Raw genomic sequence first — 14,494 nt, 5'->3', positions numbered from 1 at the left:
ACAAGAAACCGAGAGCTGCGAAATTGAAATTCACGAGGTGGCGCCGAGTATTAGCGACGCGTACGAGCAATTCAATCGCATCGGTCGCCGATTTTGCATTTAATATTGCGCTCATTGTTTGTACGCGGTCGGATTAATTTTGCGTAGCAGTTTGCCAGCAACACCGGGCATATTGCTGGCTAATTTACCTACCGAAGAGTAGCAGACTTCGGCTATGCCCGACAAATGTTATTATTCGATCGTAGATTATAACAACGCTCCACGCGTAATTCGCGATCCCGCGTTAGATTTTCCCACCTCTGCAACGGTTAACGATACGATTTGTTAGTTTATCACTTTTGATTGTTCCATTAACGTTTCGATCGCTACACATTTTATACTTCCATTCCCTCGACGTTTCCCGCTTAATTACTTTGACGAGGCGGCATCAATTACGCGGTTACGCGTACCTCGTCGACGTTTCAAACGATTATCCGATCGTTCGTTATTTCGTTATACTCCGACCGAGAGTTTCTAAATCAATGGGATTTTTCAAATCCGTCGACGCATAGGACGCACGACTAACTACGGTACACAGAACCGAGCCTTGTTGTTTCGGAGTTTCGCATTACACGTCTGCTTTCCTCCAAGAAGTGCACCTACTAATTACCTGCTGCGTCAGTCTCCTCGTTAACAGTAGACAGGCAAAGGGAACTGCGAGAATACTAGGAGAAAGGGAGTTAGAGTTAGAAAGAGACAGAGAGACACAAAGGGAGAGAGAGAGAGAGAGAGAGAGAGAGAGAGAGAGAGAGACTAGAATCCCGAAATAACGTAGTTAAACCGTGGCAACGAGTCGGATCAATTCAACGTTTCCACTGACAAGACTAGATTATTGTTCTTTTCGCGATATTCTCGCAAGTCTGGTGGTTTAATTATCATTTCGTTCGATTAAAATACCGATGCGTACTAAACGGAAGAGAAATTACATCCGTGCGGATATTTGTCGAAGCGAATCAAACAAGACAACATCGTTGTCGGCTGTGTTGTATCAATTAAATTAATATCAATACGGCAAACAGGCGTGTATAACGTGATTCCGGCGTTGTCGTTACTTTTAACTTAACTGAAGCTATCGATCGAAACGATAATACGATCGGTTGAACACTGGTCGTTTTTCGTGTCGCGAATCACGATTAGTTACCCGACCGAGGAAGTTTCGTCGTTGACTCGAACCGATTGTTTCCTTCCACAACTGCTCCTCCTAATTACTCGTCGACAGGCCGGAAGTCTTCCTTCTGCTTGGAACGTCCAGACCGTTTTCCCGGAGATAGAGACGCAGCCAGCGAAGAAGCAATCAATGGACGAACGAGAGGGGAAAAAGTGGAGACGAGCCAGTCCGGTGAATCGAACGGCAAAGATTCGACGGACGAGGACGAGGAGTGCACGAGGGCAGAGATTGAGTCGCGTGCACGGTATGCTCTTCATTCATCGCGTCTTATCTCTTGCTTTTATGAATAGTGAAATTACGTTTAAATCACAATACGATGTCTAGACACGTTAATGATGCTCGACGTACAATGAGATTGCGTTCGTACCTCGAGCGCGCGAATGACCGACCGGAAGAAACTAAATCCTCGATAGCACTTAAAAAGCAGGGAGAACGGTGAACGAGCGTACTGTGAAGCTGTCCCGTAATCGCTTTAACCAAGTAGCCCAAAGGAAACAGAACAGCAAGTTCAAAGGGTAAGACAGCCGTGGCGAATCGAATCGAAAGTCTGGACGAAGGAACGAGAAAGGCAACTTGAAAAGAGGCGCGGGATTCTCGAGCGAGTATACATCGGTGTGAAAGTGGTTGAAAGCTAGCAGGGACGCTTTTGTTGCGCCACTTCAGACGTTTTATTAAAATTGGCCCCGCGGAAACACTCCACGCTTTACCGGCCGCTGACCAAACTGCGAACAGTTTGAGTTATGGTCGCATATTTTCGAACGGCAACATTTACATCTTGGAAATTTACGTCGCGTGGTAAAATCCACCACGTGATTTATACTTCCTATAACTTGAAGCTTACGCTTAGCGAGATTATTAAAATCGTCGAATTCATCGACTGGCCAAATGCAAATTCACAAATTCCAAGTGATAAGAAAATTGACCGCGGAGTTACGAAAGCAGACTTCGCTTCCAAAAGACCACGGCAGCTGCCAGGCCAGGATCTCGTTCCAATTTGATATTCCAAATAGCCAACATCGGGGATGCAGACTCATTTGAATCGAACTCGAACAAACTCGACCTTAATCGAATTCTAATCTACCCCCGAATATTCTACGTCGATCAACCTTCGAGGCCATCGACGATCCTTCTGTGCAATTACCAGCGAAAATCAACCAGCATCCAGATGAGACTCGAACAAATTCTGCGTCCGTTTCGCGTTCTACGATCGTTTCGCGGAACGTCGATAAATCCAGTACGCGCATCATGGCACGCGTGGTCTTTTATGAGTCCGTATAGGAATTCTCATTGAATGGACAGGAACTATCATAGCGGGGGCCGGCCGCCTTTTCTTGGAAGCAACGAGCAATCTGGAAGACGCTTCCATTGCTTTATCTGTGCATTCACAGCGTATGACTGTTGGCCAGTCGTCCGGCTGTATCGAATGTCCTGACTCAACTCGATTGCCGTAATACCGGGAAAAAGCTTAACGAACGGATTGTTGCTTCTTCGACAGACGAAACGTGCGGCTGTCACGACGCCGGATGAATGTCTAACAAGTTACGAGGCATTCGTTAGTCGCATGCACAACCGACTCATTCAGACGCCGTTGCGAGTGAATATCTTCATTCGTCGTTGGAAATATTTTTCGATGTCTCCCCTCTGGCTAATTAAATTGTAAATTATGCCCAGTCGTGACTTCGAAGCGGTCCCTTTTTATCCGTGAAACCGTCTTTGTACCGTCGATACGAAATGAGCAAAGGATGTAACGAGTCGATTGTCGTTACACCTTGAAACGCGAGGAGAAAGGCTGTCGGTGTAATTGGCAGTTTATCGGACTGAGAGGAATCGTCGATCGGAAGAAACGGAAGGAAAATTGACAAAGGTGTTACGCGACGCGCACGATCTAAAAGGTGTTGTTAACGTTTGAGCGGTCGATTGAAATATTTTTCGGAGTTGAGATTAACAGAGATACGTAAGTGAGTTCGGCGTCGAATAAACTATACTATATACGATATAAAACTATACCGAAATATTTAAACTAAACTGCGATAGGCGGTGTGGATCAACACGAGAGCAGAGATATAGATAAACTGTTATAAATTGATGTATATCGATACGACTATCCGATAGAAAAATACTCCATGAATTTCGACTTGTCGATCGAATGGCGAGCGAAACGAAGTTTAAGGGAAGACCGTGTGCGAACGAGATGGAAACACGCGCTAGCGCGAGTGCAGAGGTAGAACGAAAATTGTCAGTCAGGATTAACGTTGTCCGTAGGCTCCATCGTGTGCATTACGTCCCAGGAAATATTGGCAATAATTCAAACGAACGTCCTCCACGTACGTGCTAACCTCCTCGGTCACAGTCAATCGCATCGAACGATTATTTCGGTAAACCTTGTTAAGCGTTGAATTTTGTAAAATGCAACTTTTTACATGGGTTTATAAATTTCTGAGAACGAAAGCGGTACCATGTATAAGTTACGATGACTCTTGATACGAAATCGCTGGAGATTATGTGCTCTGCCACTTCAGCTCTTAATCTCCTATCATTTAAATTTTATCAAAGAAAATCGCGACTTTGCTTCAACGCTTTCGAATTAATATTTACCACGTGTCGTAGCTACTATCGCGACAGCATTTCCAATGAACGTTTAATCGCAGAAGCAAAACGTTATTGTGCGTTTAATTATCGTAACCTAGTGCCGATCTTTTGATTAATTCGAGATATTAATTACCGGTTTGAGGGTTCCATCGTAATTTCCAACTGAAATACAACTAATTACGTGCGATTAAAATTGCACGCCGCCGCCGTAAAATGTGTATTTCGCGATGCAAGCGTCGCGCCGTCGATCGAAACGACAATCGGCCGCCCCCTTTTTAATCATGAAACGAACACGGGCGCATGTATATATATATATACATATATATATAAAAAAGATCACACAAGAAGGAAGAATGTCCGGATCAATATGAATTTTCATTTAACGTTCCCCTCCATCATCGGTCGACCGTATCGTTTGACAACATGTAACAAGCCGATGCTCGAGGAACGTGAAAAATTTCATAATTTCCTGAAATTTCAATATCGAGATAAGCGGTAATATCAGTAATTAAGCAAGAATTCTTACTCATATACATAATTTCGGATGGTTCTGCACGGCCTCGTGAACATGACTTCGTTAATTCTTCCTCTCGTAAATAGGCCGAATTCTCTTTGAGCCGAACACAACACGCGTGTACCATTTGCACGGAAATGCCTGTCGATATTGAACATCCGTTCATCCAAAGCGCGCATCTCGCGGTTATACGAGAAATTGCTTAACGAACGGGATATAGAACGGAATGAGCTATACTAATTTCGCGGCACGAAACACTTTACCGCTTCTGCAAAGCCACCACTCATTTCATAACGTTTACGCAATTCCATACGGGAACTGATTGTTAGAACGCTGATCGATAAAACAAATTGCTTGTGTTTAGGGATTACTTAGGGATCAACAAGGGTTCGAAATAACAAACTTGTAGTAACTTTAACGTCGAGTTTGTTCACCTATTATCCCAGCCTAACTCATTCTACATCGTCTTTCTTATCGTTCAAGTTTAACGACTTTCTAAGATGATCTAAACTACAGGTAACCAGAAGTTGATTGAAAACATCGTGCGAAAGATGGTTTTGGCAACGTTGTATCGCTTTTGATACCAACCATCGTCGCGAGTAGCAACAGAATGGTATGCATTCACGCGTTTTTACCATAGGTTGTTGAACTTGTTTTTCTTCCTACGAGATACGATGTACGTCAAAAAAAGGATAAGAAATTAACCCTATAACCTTTTAAGAAGATTTCGGTGCCGTATCACTGTGATCTTAATTAACTGATTCATCGATCAATGAAACGAAACTCGGAGAGATATTACTAGCGGATGGAAGGGGCTCAGAGGATATTACAAATGAAATTGTCAACGCTTTTGAAGGAAACGCGTTCGTTAATGCAGGTTCGAGCGGCCGGTTCTTGAATATTCATCCTGCACGATGTTTCACAATGCACCATTGTTGCATTTCAATAGAATGGTTCTCATTGTTCAAATGTAATGCTTGCACGATCCGGCCGCGGAGGGGTCGCTCATAAACACCGACAAGCGTGAGAACCACGAGATGCTCACAGCTTTCGTGGTGCACGCTGATTTTTGCGCTGACGCGCCCGCGGCACGTCGCCTCCGCGTTCTCAACGGCGTCGAATTTAATCTCTTTGCCCCTTTAATTAATCTCTTCGTATGCCACGTCGTGGCAGTCCGTTCGTACGAGGCTACGGAAATCAGGTTGCGTCGTAGACCAAGGCGCATACGATTCGCGTCCAAAGAGCCTGTAATTACGCGGTGGAATTATTTCGTAGCTTTGAGCGAAGGCGATGCTTGAGGAAAAAAGAAAAAAAAGAATAGAAGTAGATGTGTAGGTACGTTCTACGAGAACGCGAGTTCCACTACACACCAGTGTACACGCTGTAGTAGCTGTTGGTGCCATTACGCATCGTCGATCAGTCGCTAAGACTTGGTCGAAGAGGGACGGAAACCAGATGACTAAGCTCGGTGATTGAATTCGACGAATTGGAAGTTGTCGATTGTTATAGAGATAGAACGCACGTCGAAGAAATTAGAATAATTATAAAATATGTTAAAAAATGTTGGGTGTATCGTGTATTACGAACTTGCAATTTGTTCGCTCGTGATATTTTATTCCAAAGACACATTTTCTACCAGTTAGTTATTAGGTAAATTCGTGTTGTTGAAACAATGCATTGCATTATCAATAAAATGCACATCGGTATGGCAATTCTACAATGTAGCAAGTTAGTTTTCTAGTTGTTAGAACCTAGCAGTGGTATGGTTTGAATTTTTTGAGATGGAGAAAATTCAACGAAGAACACGACAAGGAAACGAGGAGAGCGGTGTACCGTTGCAATCGGTTTCTTCGTTGGTCGATCGAAATAACACGTCACGCCGCGCCATCGCGGTGAACTCTGTAATATTAAACGTAATTGGCCCCCCGTGTCAAGTAGTACTTTCCTCTGTAACTGGATGATAAACGAGCGTGCACAGGCTGTCTTTGTTACGTGTACGAGCGTGTTAGATTTCTTAAGAAACGATTGCGTGAAAGTAGTTTAAATTTAAGTTTTAGCCGTCGGTGGAACGGAGGCGTGAGAAACATTGCGCGACATCGGGATCTTTTAAGTTTTAGTGGTGGTGAGGAAATGGAAGAAAAGGAAACGGTTCTATTTTCTGAAGAGCGAGGACGTCTCGTTTTCGAGATAATAAGTAATTGCATGGTTAGTGGTTAACGAGCGCCGCGCTACATCGAGGATGCGTTCCGTGTCGAATTCACGGGGTCCGTTTTCCTCCTTCAACACGCTTACAAGCGGAATTGCTTAATGACGATACTCATTCTCCCGTTCACTTAGTTTAGTATGATGCCAATGGGGAAACCGCGACATAAGTGGATGGTGTCCTGTGTGCTTCCAAGCCCTTCTACGGTTAAGTGCACCAAGGGATGCCGGAGGGTGCAGTCACACCACTACCGACGAGTACGCACTACGAACTTGAGGGGATACTGTGGCCAGACTGGCTGCTGTCGCTTTCTCTGAAATTTCATGTTCACAGAGACGACGACGGAAAAACTGGCACGCTAGATTCCTGAATATTTAATTCGCCTTAGACTCCGGCTCGTTCCCCTCTTTTTCTTTCTATATTTGTAAACGAGCTATTCTTCCATATAATTACGCGATTCTTTCGCGCATTACACTGCAATACGTTTAAAGCGTAGTTACGACGGGAAATAAATAGCCGGCTCCGGCCTTATCAAAAAATCTGCTTTATTACCTGTTTAATTTCTCAAAGCTCTTTCTTCGTAATGAACAGCCCGAGCTCGTTACCGTTATGCTCCATTGTTTAACCTCGTTCCTAAATTGAGCGAAAGAATTATATTAATCCCCCTCGGTGGTAACATAAAATTCGAGCGGTGGCTCAGCCAGGTGGAAATTTATTTCTCAAAAGTTTCGTAAGCACCGCGAAAATTATTGCCCGTGAACGGTAGTAACCGTGGTGAGCGGGAGAGATGGAACAAGGACGAGGACGAAGCCACTGTAAGGGTAGAACAGGGGTGAAATCGGATGGTACGCGTAAAAAGTCGTCGATAAGAGGGAGAAAGAGTGTCCGTGGGGTGTAGTTAGTTTTTCGCGGCACCACCCGTTCTCTGCCTTTCCTTTCTCGTTGCTTGTTTTTTATCGTCCGTTCACGTGAGCGGAGGAGTACGTATGCTGTCAGATCAAAAGCATGAAAATGCGGGGGAGCTGCGGCTGCGTCCGGCAGAAACAATGAAAGCAAATACGGGCAATGGAAAACTACCGGCACAAAAGGACGAAAAAGCGGTCATTGCGAGTTACAAAGGACCACGCGTGGAAAAGTACCGTGGATATCCAGTTTGGGCAAACACCGGGATGAATAAAAAAAAAAAAAAAGATACAGGCGCACACTCGCGAACAGAGACGGGTACATTTCGAAAGAAGAGACAGGAAAGAGCGAGACAGAATAGGGTGCGCCAGCAACGATATTGCCCAAAAACCGCCGACTATGGATTCGATATATCGGTGATCACAGACGTAACCGTCATATGCTCCCTTTCATCGATGTCCAATGAGCGCCAGGTAAAAAACCGACTGGGAATCGATCTAGCTTGAAAACAACCTCGGAACCTGCGTGCGTGCGAGCGAAAAAGGAAATTCGCTACAGGCTAACCAAGTGGTAGGGATGGAGAGTTGCTTGCCGATAATTACGCGCAATTTTCCCGGTGAAATATCTGTGAAAGGCAAACTAATGCCGGGGGTGGTGGCCGACGCCACCTATCGCGTCAATTTGTACCTCTGTATAAACGTTTCCGGACAAATTTGAACGTTATAACGACAAAGAGCGCGTACACGTTCCAACCACAAATAACGGATGTCTATTCTCGCGGATTGCAACCGGAGAATACCGGGGTACTTGATGCGGGGAATCACGGAAATATCGGTTCATCGTCGTCCGAGGCTGCGGTCTAATAAAGTAACAGCACGGAATCAAATGGAGAAGCTCTATGGCGTCTCGACGAACGGGAAGACCCAGATGTTCAGACACGAAAAGGCCGCAGATGCGAGACAGTAACGCGACATCGAGCGTGAGACAATATCGTCGAGACAGGCTGTATCACACATCCAAGGTATTACCTGGCGCGCGATTGAATTTACAAACACGTAGAACATTTATATCGCGAGCAGTCAGATAGATCGGGACGATGCACGACTGTCTAGGTCCGTTATGACGCCTGGAAATCGTGCAATTTTTGAGATCGATGCATATTTTAACGACCGCGCGAGCAACGGGCGCCTGGCGAAGATCGTTCCTTCCACCTTTGCTGCAAGTATGAATTTCAAAATAGCAAAGGTACGTATACTTGTGTCGGCGGGCGATTTCGCTTTATAGTCTCGTAACTTCAGAGATTGATTCGCAGATCATTCAATTCCGAGAAATCGTAATCTCTGTAACTGTTTTTGCTAACATTCCCAGTCGCTCAATTTTCCAAGTTGATTCTCAATTGATGTTGCGCCGTAATCGACGAATTCCAATAAATTTCGTGTTTCGTTTAAGCAATTTCTTCCTTCTGACATATTAGAAATCGATTTTCATACTAATCTCCCGCGTAAAAAGGATCTACCCGTTATTAGCATTCTATTCTCACGTAATTACTGAGGCTCGTTGATTACGATTTCTTCTACTCCGGCTGGCAACAACATCCCTCTCCTCCTTTGACAGAAAACCTGTTTAATCCGAAGAGAATAAAACGAAGAAATCGAATCACCTTTAATACGCTTCATTCCGCATGAGCGATTCAATTTCTGCGCACGCAGCCAACGTACACATAAAGTGCGACACGAACGCGGGTACTTTCGTGCCGTGCGGGCATTTCTGCGCGCGCCAGAGGTACCCGGAGTAATTGCGAAAAAGAGTTATTCCGCTGTCCGGCCGCCTTTCACCGAAAGCACCACGCGCGTTCCCTCGGGGAGGTCGCCATTGACTACACCGGACACATTCCCGAGCATCGAACGTTGCTTTTCACCGAGACGCAAATCTACGATCTTACAAGCAAACCCCTTTCGAACTCGCCACGATCTACGAGCTCGTGTTCCACGCAAAGTCGCCAAGTGTCTCGAGAACGCTCGAGACTCGTTACCACCGCAAACGATTATCGCTTCAAATATATTAGCGACAAGGAACGTAACGATTTTCGAAGCCGTTCGTACCTGCTACGATCGTTACCGTATAGATCTTGTAGAATTGTTGGAAAAAGTAATCGACGCGTGCCGAACGGTCAACGATGGAAACGCCACTCTTGCGCTAAAATTTAATTAATTACAACGACGAAGAGGGGAAACTCGGCACGTTCGACGCGGGGAATCGAAAATACAGAAATGTAATTCATTATTTCGATTACGAGTCGTGTACGTTTCGTGTGCTGATGCACAATGCACCGCGTGTCACCGTAATGGTTATGATTTTTCAAGTACATGCATATAACGAGTGGAACATAGGCGAAAAAAAGAGACAGAGAAATGCAGACGAGCGCACATTTAAATTCCCGTCTTAATTTGCGGCACCGAAACGACAGACGGTATTTCCAATTGAACACACGAAACGACCCCAGGGGTGGATTGGTGGCATCGATACAAATCGTACACTGGCGAACACTCGAGGAACGAGTGCTCCGTGCACTTTGAATCCTCCATCCTCGTGTCCATTATAACTGGAACCACTCTCGCGGCGTGCACGCTCGTATTGCTGGTAATAATTCGTACGTCTGTCTCTAAAGGGGGAAAAAGTGTCGGGGTCCGAAAGAAGAACAAACGACAAGTGGGAACACGTGCAACGATCCCGTATTTGATATCGGGAGTGGCGCGTTTCAGTGCTCTCTCGTCCCTCTGTTGCCTTCAATTTATTTCACCTTTCGTTTCTAAACAAAAGATCATTCTTACGGGACTCCGAGTTTCCACGATCGTCGTTGTTTGTCAGTTGTCCGTACTCGTTTACGGAGTAGACGTTCGTCGTTTGTCTTGGATGCCAGAAATGTTAGGAAAGTAAACACGAAAGCGCTACGAATATGTTATAGAAAATTTAGGAAGCAGAGAAGCTTCTTCTACCAGGAATTTAAATATTTCGTGCACATGGCTGTGACATACGCGCCTGCCATTTCACAGTTTGTTTATTCTAGCTACTGATTCGAGTTACGATATTTTGCATGGAGATGTAGAGATAGATTTTGTAAAAGACGTATCATGAATATTTTCTCTAATCGTTAATCGTCTTTTATTATAAAAATTTAGAAAAGAAATATCCGCTGCTACTAAGATACAATTATTCTACTTCATAAATCACATACCTTATTCATTAAAAATATTTTTAGTTCAGTTAATAAATATTCTTTACTTCGATCTCGTTGCTTACTCTCGCTAAATATTTTCGTTAAAACACGTAATCTCAAAACTCCAATAATAGCGTCAAACAGTTAAGTTTTAGTTAATTAAGAGATTGCAATTTACGTGTAGATAGCAGCAAATATCTGTTAATCGGTGTTATGTACATGCATGGAAAATATAAGCCGAAGAACAGGGTGTAGAATTAAAAACAACGAAAAGATAGCAACACGAAAAGAAGAAACTTTCTCGCTAATTACTTATTCGTAACAGCGGAACGAGCCACTTCATATTCGCGAATTAACTAGTTACAATCGAGTGCGCAATTACGAGGGTCGAAATGTAAAAAATTACCCGGTCACGATACACCACGGATTGAAAGTGACTATACGAGCGGTTCGGTTTCTCCGTCTGTTTGAGCAAATTGAACGGAGTTAATGAGACCAGGTGCGTATCGTTGGAAGCTCGGAGAACCGATTCTGGGGGAAAAAAGCGTAATCAAGCGAATACCGCCGATTTGCCGCTCATATTCGAAATTGCTGTCGTCTCGTAGCGATTATGTCCGAGCCAGTGATATCGAGAGTATGCTAATTCATGCAGGCGTGCGCGCACAGTGAGAGAATATGGATAGCTTGTAGGAAAAACGAAGAAGAGGAAGGAAGAGAAAAGATAGACAGGGTGGAAGTTGGATTTTCATAACGAGCGTGAAAAAGAGACGGTGTCAGGGCATCGGTGAACCAAACCGGAGTGAAAAAGGGGGTCGAGAAGAGTCGTTGAAGAGGGAGGGAACGTGCGAGTACTCGAGGAGAGGGAAACCAGGCTATGCGCGGTTCCATTGAGTAGGGCACATCTGCCGTGATGCATTGTGTTGCACGCTGCGCTTCATCCCCGTGATCCGAGCTTCGAACGCGATGCAACCACGACTCGCTGCGACAGAAAAGGGTAAGGTAGAAACGGTGACGAAGAGGAATCAGGGGAAACAACAGCGATCGAAGAAGGAAATCACGAGCTGGTCGAATGACGGAAGGAAAAAAGAAAGAAAGGGGGAACCTCCCCTTTCAGTCTCGTGCCAGACCTTTATCGAGTTATTTCGTCATATCGTCCTACCTGCCAACCAATAAATCTGAGCGAGCCCTTTCACCGAGACATCCGCTCTGATTTATGACGGAATTAATATTAGATCCACCGAAAATATCGTCGATATATCGGGTTACGCGATTACCCCCGGGAAAGCTGGGATGGAAAAAAAAGAAGGTGCGCGCACGAGCCAGTCATCCGGTCCAAAATCGAGTACTCTAGCGTCGGATATATTCTATACCTGTGAAATATGCCGCGAATCTCGCAAGGGGAGGCCTATCGTTTGATTTATTCCTGGTCGTTTAAGGATTTAAATACTTGTGAGATACGTTCTTTGAATAAAAAAGGTGAAACTCGGCTGCGAGGTATTTGAAGTCACGAGGCAAGCTTCGCGAAAAAGAATGGTCTTGAACTATCGCCAGATTAGAGCGAAAGAATGTATCGACCTAGATAGTTCGAGTTGTAGACAAACCGTCTGACCGAGGATCAAAGAATCCGTGCTTCGATCTCGGCCAAAAATCCGATCGATCGGTTCTTTCCCTTTTCCACGATAAGAGGGACGCTCTAAACGACGAGGAAACGTCGTTACGCAGAATAAAACGAAATTTAACGAAGTAATATCAAAGATGCGCATCGAGAATTGTTATCCACCGAGCAACAGGATTTTCCGTTCTCTTGGCTGGGTATCCGTTTGCTTATAATCTCCAGTGCATTTTTCATAGCAACGCGTTACGTTACATATTTATGTCACGCCCGATGTCCGACTCCTTTCACGTCGCTGGATATGCAGAAGCTGCCTGAACGTAGGACCAACGTAGCTCGCGTGGCTCTTACTACGTGGTACCCATTAATAATTTAGCAAGTCGAACAAAAGGGTGGTACTTGAATTTGATGTTACCATAGTTCTGCTTCCATCTTTCCTTTTCTCTCGTTTTCGTTCTCTCTCTCTCTCTCTCTCACACACACACTCTGTGTGCTCATTCCCTTGCTTCCTTCCTTCCACTTGTGTCTGCTGCCTGCCTTCGTTCTGTTCTGCTTTCTGTTATCCATGACTCGTCGTACCCCTTGTATCCCTTGTATCACGATATATAAATCCTTTTCAGAGGCGAGCGTCCACCCTCTTCACAGAAAATCCGGACGGACGGGAATGAAAATGGGAGCTTACACGCGATTACAGACCCTCCGCCGGACCCTCCGGCCAGTTAGCCTACTTTCGAATAACTTTTGACATCGCACTCGACCAAATAAACCGGTTAACAGGACAACGGAAGCCTATTGTTGAATACGCTATGAATTAATGATCCATCGTCGCGATGAGTTCTGGCTCAACGTTAGAAATTAGTCGAACAACGCTGGGTCGTTCGCTTTTTCAACTGGTCGACGCTTTGATGTCGGTACAGTTCGCTTGTGTTACAGACAATGTCACTTCAAACGGAACAAAAGCAAGTAATTCGTTACTATTTTTTAATTTCCCGACGAAACATAGTTAAAGCAACGTTCTCTAAGAGAATACGTGGCGCAGTCCTTTTGTCGTTTACCAGAAAAACCGATTGTCCGTTCTACCGTGACGCACCTACTACCGTAACCTTTCTGCTATATTTCCAACGCACTGGCGCAGATGACGGATTATGCCGGTCATTGAATTTTTCAATCATGATGCGCGCTTTGTACGCGCCATTGTCGCACAAGGGAGTCTAACAATCGCGATCAAAGATCCTCGTATTCAAATACCCGTGATCGTACGCCTTTCACGTGTCTCCGATTTACATGTGGGGTTACGGCTCCATTCGCGGGGAAAATGAAATAATCTCGTTATGTAAATGGACATCCAGCGACACCCACTGTCATTACGTCGCACGAGTTGGTCGTGTTTCACGGTTGTTTTCTATACTATCTATTCTTATACTCGACGAAAGTCAAAGAGCTTGAATCATCGAAATTTCCACATACCTATTTCCCTTCACTGCCTGAATCTTAAAATCACGATCCCCTTAAGATCGTTGTGGTTATTTACATACAAGGATTTCTCTATTAACTCTTACCACTTCCCGATCTTCTTCAAGAGGGAACATCTCATTGACTGTGTAAAATTCTACAAGGGGATTCTATCAAACGCGTGTTTTACTACCTACATTCAGGCGGCCGGTTAATAAATGTTTCGCGACAGTACAGCCGTCGGCGGAAAGAAGTTAATAGGAACCTCTAAAGTTAATTAAGAAATGATAATAACTCACTGGCCGCGCCGGCATTTCTTATTTATGCCAGGCCTTCCTCTCTGCGTGTAATCGTGGCGGTGGAGGTTGCACGGTCCATCGTAACTCGCGTGACGGTAGCACACGCAGCGAGATTATGACACCAGCTCGTTACTCGAATGTAAGCTTACGACCATTCAGCACGAGACATCGCGTCCAGCCTTATTACGAGTGCAACGCGCGATTCATCGTAAATTAAAGGAACGAAGGGAGCAATCAGCAATCTCGCAATAGACCGACGCCGGAGATAAGGCTGCCTCGTTGAATCTCATTTAAGACCGAGTCTGTCTAAACGAAGTCGCTGCCGAGGGTGACTCGTTCTTCTCTACTCTAGTTACAAATTCCTCTCCCATTGTCCAGGGTCAGTGATGCCAGAAAAATACTTTTTCCAGCGATTCCCCCACCCCTGATATTCTCGGATATCTTCTTTCCACTCAAATGACGAGACTACGAGAAATAAATATGTAGCGAGTCATTGGC

General features: G+C 44.8%; 1 protein-coding gene across 4 annotated transcripts in view; it reads right to left on the bottom strand.

The window, feature by feature from the left end:
* The window catches only part of LOC139998063 (discoidin domain-containing receptor 2), a 399,507-nt gene that overhangs the window by 125,384 nt on the left and 259,629 nt on the right, over nt 1–14,494 (bottom strand). Inside the window, exon 1 of one of the 4 annotated variants that reach the window (XM_072022290.1) lies at nt 13,997–14,106. The exons of the other annotated variants lie outside the window; for them this stretch is intronic. The gene's annotated coding sequence lies outside the window, so the exon portion shown is untranslated. Of the gene's footprint in view, nt 1–13,996; nt 14,107–14,494 lie in introns of those variants that run through there. 4 annotated transcript variants of the gene reach the window in all.

Source organism: Bombus fervidus, chromosome 2 (assembly GCF_041682495.2).
Source record: "Bombus fervidus isolate BK054 chromosome 2, iyBomFerv1, whole genome shotgun sequence".
Lineage (NCBI taxonomy): Eukaryota > Metazoa > Arthropoda > Insecta > Hymenoptera > Apidae > Bombus > Bombus fervidus.
This window is presented reverse-complemented; position numbering and strand designations above follow the sequence as displayed.